General features: G+C 32.5%; 1 non-coding gene across 1 annotated transcript; it reads left to right on the plus strand.

Annotated features, from left to right (window-relative positions):
- The first annotated feature begins 12884 nt into the window (after nt 1-12884).
- On the plus strand, nt 12885-12951 carry Smp_tRNA_01858_Pseudo_TTG.1.1. The gene has a single exon. It is a non-coding gene (tRNA).
- The last annotated feature ends 526 nt before the right edge of the window (nt 12952-13477 follow it).

Raw genomic sequence — 13477 nt, forward strand, 5'->3', positions numbered from 1 at the left:
ATACACTTCCTGAATGTTTTGTTCAAACAAAACAAAACGACACAAGGAAAGACTATTATTTTCAAGAGGATAATTTATTAAATAAGATCTATGAGAATGATGCTTTAATCTAAACGAATTACAAGTAATCAAACATTCTTTTAGACAATAAGACGGTGGTTGGAGGTGGCCAACAGGAAACCATGGACCCGGGTTTCGTGCTACTAGGCACTCGTCAGCAATCCGGGTTCAGGGTTTCCTGTTGACCACCTCCAAACACCATCTTATCTCAACATAGTGCACTCAGTGTTAAGCCACCTAGACTAGTGGTCACATTGCAACTTGATCGATAGCATTCGATCAGAACTAAGAAGGACTTGACATGCATTACATTGATCACCACCCAGTAATCAATCAATTGTGATTCTTTTAGACAATCTAAATCATTTTATTTTATAATGTAAGACAAATGAAAACGAATGAAATTGTTTATTTATCCGTTAATATTTAGGACTGACTACTTTTCAATCTTCGTTAGAGCCACATCAACAATGGGATGTAGACAAATCAAGCTGGTAAGTTTCAAATAGAACGAAATACTGATTGTGAATTCTACCGCTAACTACAGTCCACTTATTCTGGAAAAACTTCGGAAATTGTTTGTTAATCATTGTTCTGTAACATTATAGCAACTCAGATACAATTGAGTTTGTTTAAATCTAATTCAGCTAAGCCCTTTTGTTAACTTATTTAATGGACAGTCATTCATACAATAACAACCTATCTATACCATTGTACTTTTATTATATACGCTTGAACATTGCTTACTGCCTACGCATGTATTCATTCCGCTAGCATTATTATTATTCGCTTATTTGATCCGATGATTCATGCTTTTCCACTTATATATATATGTACATTTTTATCCTGTCTACTACTTGTCCTGCTTGCTCTTTGCTCTGCACTACGCTACACCGTACTGTACACGCTTACTCATTCATTCGGCTCTACGGCACTACTCTTTCATGCTTGCTTGACGTACCTGTAATATTGGATAACTGTGTGTGGTTCAGTAATAAACGCGATCAACCCTTCGTATTCGTCTTCTGATTTATACATCGTTAGGACGTTGTCGAGTAACGGTTATCAAGACGAACAATATACGAAGCTTAGGGATAGTACCGAATATCGACCACCACAACATAATCACTGATAAACAGTCTTACTACTATCAATCAAAAACAATGAAGTATCCAAATGATTATTGTGCGATCATTAGCTGGGTACTTTGTGATGTTTTTTTCTGGATTAAATTACTGGATTATCAATATTTCATCATTGTTGTAAACAACGTCTCAAGAGTTTGATTCAACCATATCCACCCAATTTACATTTTTAATTCAACATTTTACATCCATTTTTACTACAACGAAATTTATTCATAGATAAATAATGAATTTTCCATCTGTTCTACTGACAAATATGCTGAGAGTGGAAAAATAGACAACTTTATGTCTCTGAAATCAGTATTTGTCAATCAGAAAAGACACCAGATCACGTGAAATTTGCTGTAATGCAAATTACACTTCCATTATTTTCTAAACCATAGACTTTTAAAATGCATTTTTCATCTTATGTTCAATATTAAATTATTACAGGATTTATAAGTTACATTAGCCACAGATTGATCTCAGTCGAGGGATCATTGAGAAAAAGGCAGCACTGGATATCTGTTTGATTTTAGCGTGAGATCCCTAAGGTAAGTGCACATATAACCTGTAACTATGGATCGAATCCGTGACTTTCAGGTCTTGTTCCAAACTCTTAATTATTAGGACCACTACATTAACATTCTGTCGTTGAACTCGAACTTCAACCAATCTAAAAAATTAGCGCAACGATTATCCAGTATTACTGGTGATTGCTTTTTCGTGACTTGGTCGTTGACATTTTGACTGTTAACATTTTTACTGATGATAAAAAATAATGGAAACGAACTTACAAGCAATATCCACACACCTATGAACAACAAATAACTGAATTCGAAGCCAACAGAATATACTGTTGAATAACTGTTGAGAGATTTTGATAACTCACTTCACTTTGAGATACGTTCTGACCATGTTGTCCTGAAAGACAATGAAAGCTTCACAACTAAATCATTCAGCTCAGAAAACTTAACACCCTGAACATCATCATAAACCACTATTTTTTGTACACCACACTTAATTATTTAATACATGAGTCCAACTCAAACCTTTAATCAACCCGTCACCCATTGTCTGTCTAATACTCTACAATGAACTTAAAACCTTGATAAAGAAAATGAGTAATATAATAGTTTTCATGAAGTTTGATGGTGTAAATAATAATAATATTTTATTCGGTTTCTGAGCGATAATTTTTATTAGCTGCTAGTTGCCATCCATCTTTGCCTTAAAAAAGTATGACTGATGTTTAATATATACTGACAGATACATTACTAACAACCTTCAAAACATTCATCTTTTTAAATTCACTTAGTATTGTTTGTTTGAATCTTCCCATTGATGTTTTAGGACTGCAACTGGTCAGTCTCTAATTGGCATATGTGCATACTGTGCATATTGCCTCGATTTAGCCTGAATTCACAAGCATGGTAAGCAAAGATGGATAGTGGCTAGCAGTGGAGGAGTCCCAAATAGGACGAAAGGCGCGTCCTGGATTCCACTGCTAACCACTATTCATTTTTTTTGTTTTAACTAGTTCATACCCTTAAGCATCATATAATTAAATTGAAAATGGGAATGTATATCATTTAATAAGTGAGATATTGAAATAAAACTGACATGAAAATTAAGACGCTATGTAAACTTACTTCTTACTTGATTGAAATACTTTCACTTACATTTACAAATTGTACAGAAGGTTGTTTTTTTATGGTATATACAAGATTATTTCAACATATATGTCTAAATGACTCTTAGTAGTTCCTTTATCTTCTAATAATGTCTTCTGAAAGACAACAGTGTTTCATTTACAGTGTTTGGCATATGCAATTGTTTATGCATAAAAAGGGAAAGTTATTCATACCTTAATATTAATATGTTTTGCTATCCTTATTTTCATATAAATGTCAATTAATGGTAAACGAAATCTAAGTGTCTGTTTGTTTTTTCTATCATAAATCTATAACCCTGCATAAAAAATCAACAGTACTAATGATGAATGTTACAGTAAATGTCAATAATTATTGGCAACATTTATTATACAGTTTTTATTTTTCGATTTGTTTGCGGTTAGTGTTAGTGGAACCTTGACAGGTTTCCAAGTAAACAATCACTTTTTTTAATAGTTTATTAATTAGTTTACTGAATCAATTCAGAAAACTCCTGGTGTTGGTCACAGTACAGTTATACATTAGGGATTGAACACTTGTAATAAGGTTTTCTGTATCCGCTTATGTAAAAAACAAACTTCACTATTGTTTATTTTCAAAATCAGTGCAGTGATATGTGAAGATTGTTGTATTTTCACAGTTTGACTCACGAGTCAATCTAAGTTGGACCACTGTTAAAAACCCGAGAGCACTGGGCTGTATAAGATCATGGAACAATTGAACTTAGAAACTAACACCGTTGGATGCTGGTTCAGTGGTCTAGAAGTTAAGCATTCGTTCGCGAAACCGAGGATTCGGGGTTCGAGGCCCACGTTCGGGATCTTGAATGGGCACAGTTGAGGAGTCCCGTGCTAGGGTGAAACGGCTGTCCAAAAATTCCTGGTCTTTAATGATAGTCTAGCTCAGATCGACTTGTGAATTCAAATGTGAAAATATTTTCAAAATGTTTAAAATTGAATTATTTGTTCAATTTATGAAAACTTTATTTAATTTGGACTGACGACACCTAGTGAACAATTAAATACCAGAAAACATCAGTTGGTTTCATTTTTCATTTTAATTAGCAACTTCTAAGACGTACACATACCAGACTCCATGTAAAAACGAATCCAAGATCTTCAGATCTCATAGTTGAAGGATAACATTAGTCACTACTTAATAAGAATATCACTTCTACTGTTTTTATTCAGTATCTGGAGACTAATTTCATTATATCATGCAATAAACTAAACATACTGATTTACCTAACCAAGTAGTAATTGACGCTTTTTAATTTTATGACCATTCAGTTACAAGACTATTGTACCGAATAATCAAGTGTTTGAATATTTGAGTATTATATTCAAGTTTCACGGATTGACAATACAGAAACCATGGAATTAGAACTCAGTATGGAATTGTGGAGGTTATTGAGTTTCAATGAAATCACCGATATACTGATGATGTTGTTCAGCTGAACGATGAAGGTTTCACAACCAAACTTATCCAGCTCAGAGGCTGCAAGTCTTCAAACATCCTTATCCTGAGCTGCAAATATTTCCAATCACTATATATATATATATATATATATATATATATATATATATATATATTTCGGTTTCTTATTAAATCTGAAAAACCAGTAAATTCCTTTATTATTTTATCATATTCAGAAGGATAAACTATACAAAGATTTGCAATTGTAGTAGAATTAGTAATGTAGTGAACGAGAATGTATTTGAGTACAGATACTACAGAACATCTTAGTAAAATCTGAGAATCATACAGTAAATAATTCATTTGCAAAATGTCAATTAATTGTCTCAAACTTGATTGTTCCTTTTCCAAATATCAGTCAATCGTCTCAGACTTCTTTGTTCTTTCATTTCCACACTAATCATTGTTTGTTCTCATCCGCTTTTCTTCAATCTTTTTAACCTTCTATCGCCAGGCATTTCACTTTTGATTGATGATACATATTACTTCTACCTGTTGACATCAGTAACACACACCACAGTATCGTGTAATTAAGATTGAATAAATTTTTTAAAAATTATATAAGTATTTACGTTTGTTGCGATTTCGTTGATAGATATATTAAACTTAAAATTCAGAGTTCCAATTAATTTCCCATACTTGTGCTAAAAACAATATTGAAATATGCGTTTGAAATAGATGATACTCTTCTTATCTTTAATACATACTTTAAGAATCGATGTATGAAACACATATAATTTCAATATTATCCTTGTTTCTGTTAACTACTACTTATGAGAACTGATTAGAACTGTTATAGCTGATATTGATGATACCACCGTCAAAATGATGTGACTCAACACAAAAAAATAATTTTAAAAAATGACAGTAGATGAAGATTTATTGCTGAAAACTCGACTTGAAATTATATATCATATAATATAAGTGTAGGAGAACAAGATGGAACATGTATTTATAACGGAATGAGTAAATTACTTTTAAAACAAACATCTTTATTTCTAAACTTGATCAAAATTTGTAAGCGTGTTTCAATCTCCAAACACAGATATACATTTCCATAGTTGAAAGCGTGAGTCAATTGAAGCTAGATCAGGACCCAGGACCTACCAGTCTCGCGTTCGAATCTTGTGAGGTGAGGTCGTGGATGTGCACTGCTGAGGAGTCCCAAAATAGGACGAAAAGGCCGTCTTGTGCTTCCAGGTTTTCCCTGGTGGTCTAGCTTCAATTGACTCACGCTTTCAACTATGGAAATACTAAAACTCCAGAAAAAACCCCTTACAGATATATATGTTCATTCTTTCTATTCTGGCTGGTGAATATAGAAATAAATCAAAATTAATGGTTAAATGTTCAATTTCACATTTTTAGTTATGGTAACTAATCAAGTACACAGATACATTGAAAGATGATGTATTAGAACATAAATAATAACATAATTTAACTTTAAAGCATAGAAAAACAAAATAGAACCATAATTAGAAATGCTATATGAAGTATATTAAGTTGTGTATACTTACTTAAAGAGGGTCCTACTACACTATAGTAAGGTAAAATAAATAGAAAATGGACTCCAAATAGTCAGTGAAAGCGATTACCTCAGGTTCAGTGGTTTATATAACAAATTGATCTCTGTTAAGAAAAGAGTATAAATCAGGAAACATTAAATAGCTGTTTCGTCTTAGCAGGGAATACTTTGGCAGTGTCTGTTCACAACCCCACAGAAGATCAAACCCAAGGTTATTAGATTTCGCAGAGAGAGCTTTACCTTTAGATTACTTGGTCGAAAAGTATTGGTTTACGCTTCTACTTATAATCAATACTTTTATTCCCAGTAACGACAGATTTTGCACCTTTACAATAATATAGTTATGTTAAATGCCATTTTGATAAAACAATCAATAGAGTCAAATTAAACTTTTATGACCTGAATATATAAATGTTTTGAACTGATGAACACAACAAATTGTAACTTTTGCTTTGGTAAGTCAGTGATTGTATTAAACTTGACCTTCATTCGAAATTATTTTGAAACTCAAGTCATTTCGGTCGAAATTTAAATAAAAGGTACTTGTGGTTAGATGGGGATAAGATAATATATTTTCATACCCTTTTTATTGTGATTACTTGAAACTTCTTTTCTTCTTCGTATTTATAAATCTATGGCCTTTAAAATCATGAGAGACTTGCCGGAATGACATGAATGGTGTAACGTTTACAGATTATTCGTCCACTTCCAAAACTCAAAACGAGAAATTTACTTAAAAAGAATAAAAAGATATCACAACTGAGGTTATTCCTAACATTTTCACTGTTTGATATGTTTTACATTGTATCTAGTATTTTCGAGCATGTATCTATCCAGTTACTGGATGGTTACTGATATAATAATAACCTAGTGAAAGGGTATTTATACGTTAAAAATGACCATTTGATAAATTTAAATAAAGCATCGGGAAAATAAACTTAATCAGAACTGTGTGATACATTAGTACATTAGGTACATCCAACTGGTGAGTCCTAAATAGCACGAAACGCGCATCAAACTGGATTCCACTTCTAACCACTATCCATCTCTCCTTATACTGCTTGTGAATCAAGTTAATATCGAGGCAGTATGCACAAGATGAACATATGCCAACAAGAGACTGATGAATTGCAACACTAAACATCGATCGGAAGATTCAAACAGACAATACAAAATGAATTAGGTATAATATTTTTTCGACAATTTGATTATCCATTAATTTTTTTTTACTACATTTAAAGGTTTAAGTCTACTTAATACGCATTTTCTGAGCTTTAAAACTCATTAATCTTTTACTCAAACTTCTTGACTATCAATAAAAATCATTCTACAATAGAGTAATGTAAATCTGAATTTTAAGAAAGATGTCTAAAAGATTTGTTCGAATTAAGATTTTCAGTTCCAGTTCACTTTCAAGTCATAACACTTAACATAAACCTTTCAACTAAATGGTTTCTCATAGTCTAATACAACTATATTATCTTTAATTAGAGTGAAATTTAAGTAATTTATTGCTATTTATAGGTAGAATTGAATATATCCGGTTAAAAAGATATAAGAAGGGGTTTAGTGGATATTATAGTAATTTTAATAGTTGAGATCATGAATCAATTGAAGCTAGACCACCATGGAAAACATGGAAGCACTGAACGTCTGTTTCGTCCTATTAAGGGACTCCTCAGAACTGCGCATCCACAATCCCGCCTCAGGAGATTTGAACCCAGGACCTGTCAGTCTCGCGCGCGAGCGCTTAACCTCTAGACCATTGAGCTGGCCACTGCTTCCAGGTTTTTCATGGTGGCCTAGCTTTAATTGATCCATGATCTTAACTATTAAAGAAAATACTTTGAAACATTTTGTCTAATATGTTACAATTATATTCTATTCATAAATGTGTTTGTTTGTTTGTTTTGTAATAATTAGTAAACCTACTGACTAAACTGAATAATTGTAGTTATCTTTAATTACTTCAACATTTATCTGTGACATTGATGTGATGGGCATGTTTACCTGATACAAATGTAAGTTCAGTTAATAAACAGTTTTGTGAAAGAGAGAGTTTAAATGAACTGCATGTAGTTTAATGGTTACATTTTTTTGTGACAAACAATATGATATCAACTTTACTGGGCAAAAACTAACAACGATATATGACGTCAAAATGAATATTCAATGATGTAGTTTGGAAGATTAGGTACATTTACGAAATTATTGATCGATAAGACATGTTGAATGTTGACAGTAAACAAGTTTTTACATCGATTATCAATAGTACTGTTTGTACAGTGACCGAAATAAAATTGATGGTGGCAAATTACTTATAAATGATATAACCTGAAACAACAGTGAAAAATCAAGAAATCCGAACGATGAAGTAGTGCAGAATTTAGTTTTTAGAACATGATTGAAAAAATGTCACATCTTTACCACTGTAGCTGATTTAAGACATTTTGCATATAATTTCCAACCATTACCTTGTGACGTAATTTAAGAGGTTCGGATTTCTTAGGTCTGATTTGACGGATATTCAGTTAGTTATCAATTGATCTCAAGTCGTTTTTCTTTCCTATTCCTAGTCGTTTTCCAATTACTTCTTTTCTAGATACTACAGTATGCCTAGGTAGATGATTGACTACCATGGAGAACACACGATCCACCTATCTCACACTTATGGTATATATGGGGCGAATTGCTAAACAATGAAGATCACCTGCAGAGATACGTCTATTTTTCATACCTGGAACATCCTATCAAACGGTTATAGTGGTTCCACGATGCCGTTAGTCACAAAGAGATACCCAAGATAAATAAATTACTTCATGCTAATGTACTTTATAGATATTCGCATTATAGGTGTTGCAAGTTCATTAATAAATAATGGTTTTGAATCTCTCCATAAAGTATATGACAACCGTAGTCATTCCAGTAAAGATTTTAGCCTCATATGTACAGTATCTCTAGGACCATAACGTTATTTTGATTTCTGTGCAACCACAAGTAAAGATAAACATCTCGAAACCATATTTTGATGTATCATCAAATTTAATTCAGAGGGGGATCACAGGAAAAACCGAACACTAAATTTTGAATAATTCTAGTCGGGAAATAGCCGAGTTATTTAACGCGAACATAAAATCATGTTAAGCAGGCAAATATTAGCTGAATGTTTTGCCAACATTTGAGGTGAAGTAGAAACTTGGGCACTGATTTATGTGTTACTTTACTTGTAAAAGTGTTCAGATCAAAGTTCTATATAAGATACATTATAATCTTAGAAATATAACAGAATTTAATTTGTGACACATAAGTCAGCTTAAACATCGTTGAAATAATTACTTATGAAAAACTAGTAATATTCCATAATATTTTGAAAAGCAATGGTAATTCATGGTATAAATGGAATTGTAGATAGTTTCTGTTACAACGCTCGGAGTTTCCTGGTCTTTACGAATTTGACGCCAATTCGCCTTAGACGAATATCTACACTAGATTCCTTCCCAGTGTCTTTTCCACAGGACTTTAAGACAACCCAAATCAAGAACACGTGATTAGCCTAACTAGAACGTAAGTATGTTTCCGAACCAAAACTGACAACAATCCAGCAACAGTAAATAATAATAAGGACATGAGAATATATAACTCATCTAGCGCCCATCAAACTATCTACAATTCTGACTAAGCAAACAACCAATCATTATCATTCTCACCCATACATCAATTTCAATCTTATGAATTTGCAGCGTAAATAGGTATGTGCTTGATAGTCATCAAAAACTAACAATATTTGCTGATAAACATCAGATTTAGTGTAACTTCCGTTCTGACCAGTTTAAGTTTATGATTAGAGTCAATGAATCAAGACATAACATCACACCATATCAGTCCATTGAAATATTCTACTCTTAGAAATCAACGTTATTTTTTAAAACAATCCACACAAAGCTATAGCGTACAAAGATTAGTTGAATCCCATTATCAGTAATCTATGCAGTGTAAATGTAGTTTTAACTCTGAATTTAGGACATTTTAGAAGAGAAAATTGAAGTACACTAGATAATCCCATTTAATCAATCATGTTAAGTCATTTTTTCTTCTTAACATGTGATTTCTACAAAATTGATGTAATAATACGTAAATAGTAATTATGAACTGATGAATTTAATTATGCGAAATTATCCCTTCATGGAAATTAGCCTCTTTATTTCTACTTTATTTTCTTTCTTGAAGCAATTTTTTCATAAGGATATGATTTAAACTGTGGTGTGTGCTACTGATGTTGACAGATATAAGTAGTATGTATCATCAATCAAAAGTGAAATACCTGACAGAAGAAGGTTAAGAAGATCAAGGCACAGACAAAGAGAACAAACAATGATTGATGCGGAAATGAAGGAACAGTGAAATCTGAGACAATTTATGGATATTTTACAAATGAATTATTTACTGTATGGTTCTCATATTTTACTAATATGTTCTGTAATTTAGTGTTCAGATTCATTCGATTGTTTCCACTTGTGTTCTCGTTCACTACAAAAGTATAAAATTAAGTAATAAACTGTTGAATCATGGTTGATGAATATTTAAAGTAACAATGCATTCAGTTAACCACTTATTATAGGAAACAAAATCGAGTTCTAACCATACTTCAGTTTGAAGTTAAATGGATTTGAGGATTTTTACTAGTTTGTATCTTATATACCCAAATGTTTATAACCAATGTTTATTAAATTTGGGCAATTGTCAGCAGAGGAATAAAGGAATTGACGTTTTGTTTTATTTGAGACTCATCAAGTAGATGGATAATCATGTAAGTGTTCACACTGAGACCTGAACCTAGGATTTTACTCAATTAAACATCAACAGGTTATCCTTTAAGCTACTGAATCCAGATATCCACCAACTTGTTGAACGGGTATGATGTTTGTTAGCATAATTAATAGGGCTTCAAATTGTTCAGTTGTCGATATTCTAAAGTGCATTTTGATCAATCCTTGGAGTCAAAGGTTCTAGGTTCGGTTATTAATATAATTATCGATACTGATATATATATATATATATATATATATATATATATCCCACTGCCAGCTGTCAAATAAGAAAAAGCAGGAGTCCTCGATTATATTTCTACCCACAAAACATCTATTCTAAATTCACTTGGTATTACTTGTTTGAATCTTCACATTGATGTTCAGAACTGCAACTGGTCAGTCTCTTATTGGCATATGTGCATACTGTGCGTATTGCCTCGATATAGCCTTAGTTCACAAGCATTGTAAGCAAAGATGGAGGTACATCCAGCTGACGAGTCCCAAATAGAACGAAACGCGCGTCCTCGATTCCACTGCTAGCCACTATCCATCTATTCTAAATACTTATACCCTATCGAATATAAGTAACTTGATAATCTCTCATAGCGATATTTTGAAATGACAACAACAATACTAATCAATCTATCATATTTTTCTGTAATCATATAAGTAAGGTAATAATCATGTGCTCTTACAGTAATTCCGAAAATTCTTATACTGAATTTGATTTATGTACTATGATTATGTTCACTAATTAATATGCTAAAACACAAGGTGATATTCACCTGTAGTTAAACAGTTTTTTTGTTAGGAATATATGAAACCATTTATGATGATACCATAAAAAAATACTAAATTACTAGTACAGTTATTATTTACCTATTTAGAAATATAACGTTAATGAGTGTAATTGAATTTATTTCCCATGGTTACAATTTATTGATCAACATTTAATTCTTTTTGGGTGTTCTATCTATATTTACTTTGTTAAATGTAGAAAATAAGCAGAAAATGTAAGAATATATAAAGCTGAGACTTCAAAAAAATCAAATACTTTCATGTTAAAGAAAAAGCCCCCGAATGCCCTGGTACAGCCGAGAGTGGGGAGTACCCTCCCTCTCTCAGAATGCTTTCACATGGCCACAAGTATACAGCCTCTGACAGGGAAGTCCTACTCACTGCTTTCTCATGGCGGGGTGTTGTTCACGAAATCGAGAGAACGAAAAGCGAATGTCCGACACTTTAATCGGGTTGGTGGACACAAAGAGTTCACCTAGAGGAGTTGGGAAACTTTGATTCCAAACCAATGGTGCACATGGGCTCCAGTATCCTGAGGCAAAAAATGGTGTATGAATCAATCGTTGGTCACTAGCTACCATGGGACTGCATCTCCTCACGATGCTCCACTGCCTTGTGGATCAGACCTTTAGGTCTAAGGCTCCGGGTGTGACGCCCTAAGAAAACCACCCGGTTCAGTTTGGGCACCTGGGCAGTATCACAGCCCTCAAACAAACCAAATGAGATTTGTGTGGCGCATATGTATCTGGTGCTCCTTTGTACCAATATATATGTGTTTAAATAAGTAATTAAAATATACATGGATATTTATTTTTAATTTAACAATGTTTCAGATAGGTTGAAGATAGAGATTTTTAACTGTTTTAAGAGAATATTCTTCAAAACAACTTTAAGGTTAGTCTTATTTAGTTGTCCTGTAGTTATTAATAGTCTAAAGAATAAGCTATTCACCTGATCATTTTTAAATGCATTCATAAATACATTTGCTGCTATGGAACTAGGTAGATAAATAGTTCGATATAAGTTCTATACGAATGGAATCACTTAGTTAAAAAGAGAAGCTGAATAATCAAGTACCTTATGAACATTTATTATTCAACCATAACAGACTCAGAGTTCGAAATCACTTACAAAATAAGTAGAAACGTGCTAAAGACAGATAGTAACCATACTGCGTTAGATTACTGAATCTTTATTCATCCATTTAGAAAATATACAACAGTGTATATAAATGAAGCTTATATTAAACTCTATTTCTACTTTCATCTTAACTTTTAATTTCCAAAGATTGTATCTTCTTCTCTATTGATATTTTACTATTAATCAATCTGTTTTACTTAGTATTGTTTGTTTGAATCTTCCCATTGATGTTTTAGGACTGCAACTGGTCCCATCGCACAAGCTAGTGGCTATCAGGACTCAGTGGCCGAGTGGATAACGCAATGGCGTTTGAAGCGAAAGGTACTGAGTTCGAGTCCCAGAGTGAACATCAACTCTGAGATGCAGGTACATCCAGCTGACGAGTCCTTAATAGGACGAAACGCCTGTCAAACTGGATTCCACTGCTAGCCACTATCCATCTTTGCTTACCAATCCATTTTAGTTTCTTTACTCCTTCTAACTACATTGTATATCAATTTAAAACTTTTTATTGCATAGGTATTCATCTTTATCTAAAGTTTATGACATTCAAGTACTTAGAAACTATGTGTGTTTTTTCAGTTTCTAAATAAGAATAACATTTTTTCATCATTACAAATATACTACTGATTATTATTGTTATTGTTATATAGAAAGTATATTTTTAGAAAATTGTACAGTTTTCAAAATGAGTTTGCCAAATAATAAACTCTTCGTGAAAGTAATTATTTCCCTTCACAAATATAAAAAATACCAAGATTGATAATAATACTTACAGGGAGAGACTATCATTTATGGACGAAACATTCTGATTTACGATAACAGGTCTTGGATTTCAAAGTGAAATTCCCTCATCTAATTGGCTAAATAGAG

This window comes from Schistosoma mansoni, chromosome W, assembly GCF_000237925.1.
Source record: "Schistosoma mansoni strain Puerto Rico chromosome W, complete genome".
Taxonomy (NCBI): Eukaryota; Metazoa; Platyhelminthes; class Trematoda; order Strigeidida; family Schistosomatidae; genus Schistosoma; species Schistosoma mansoni.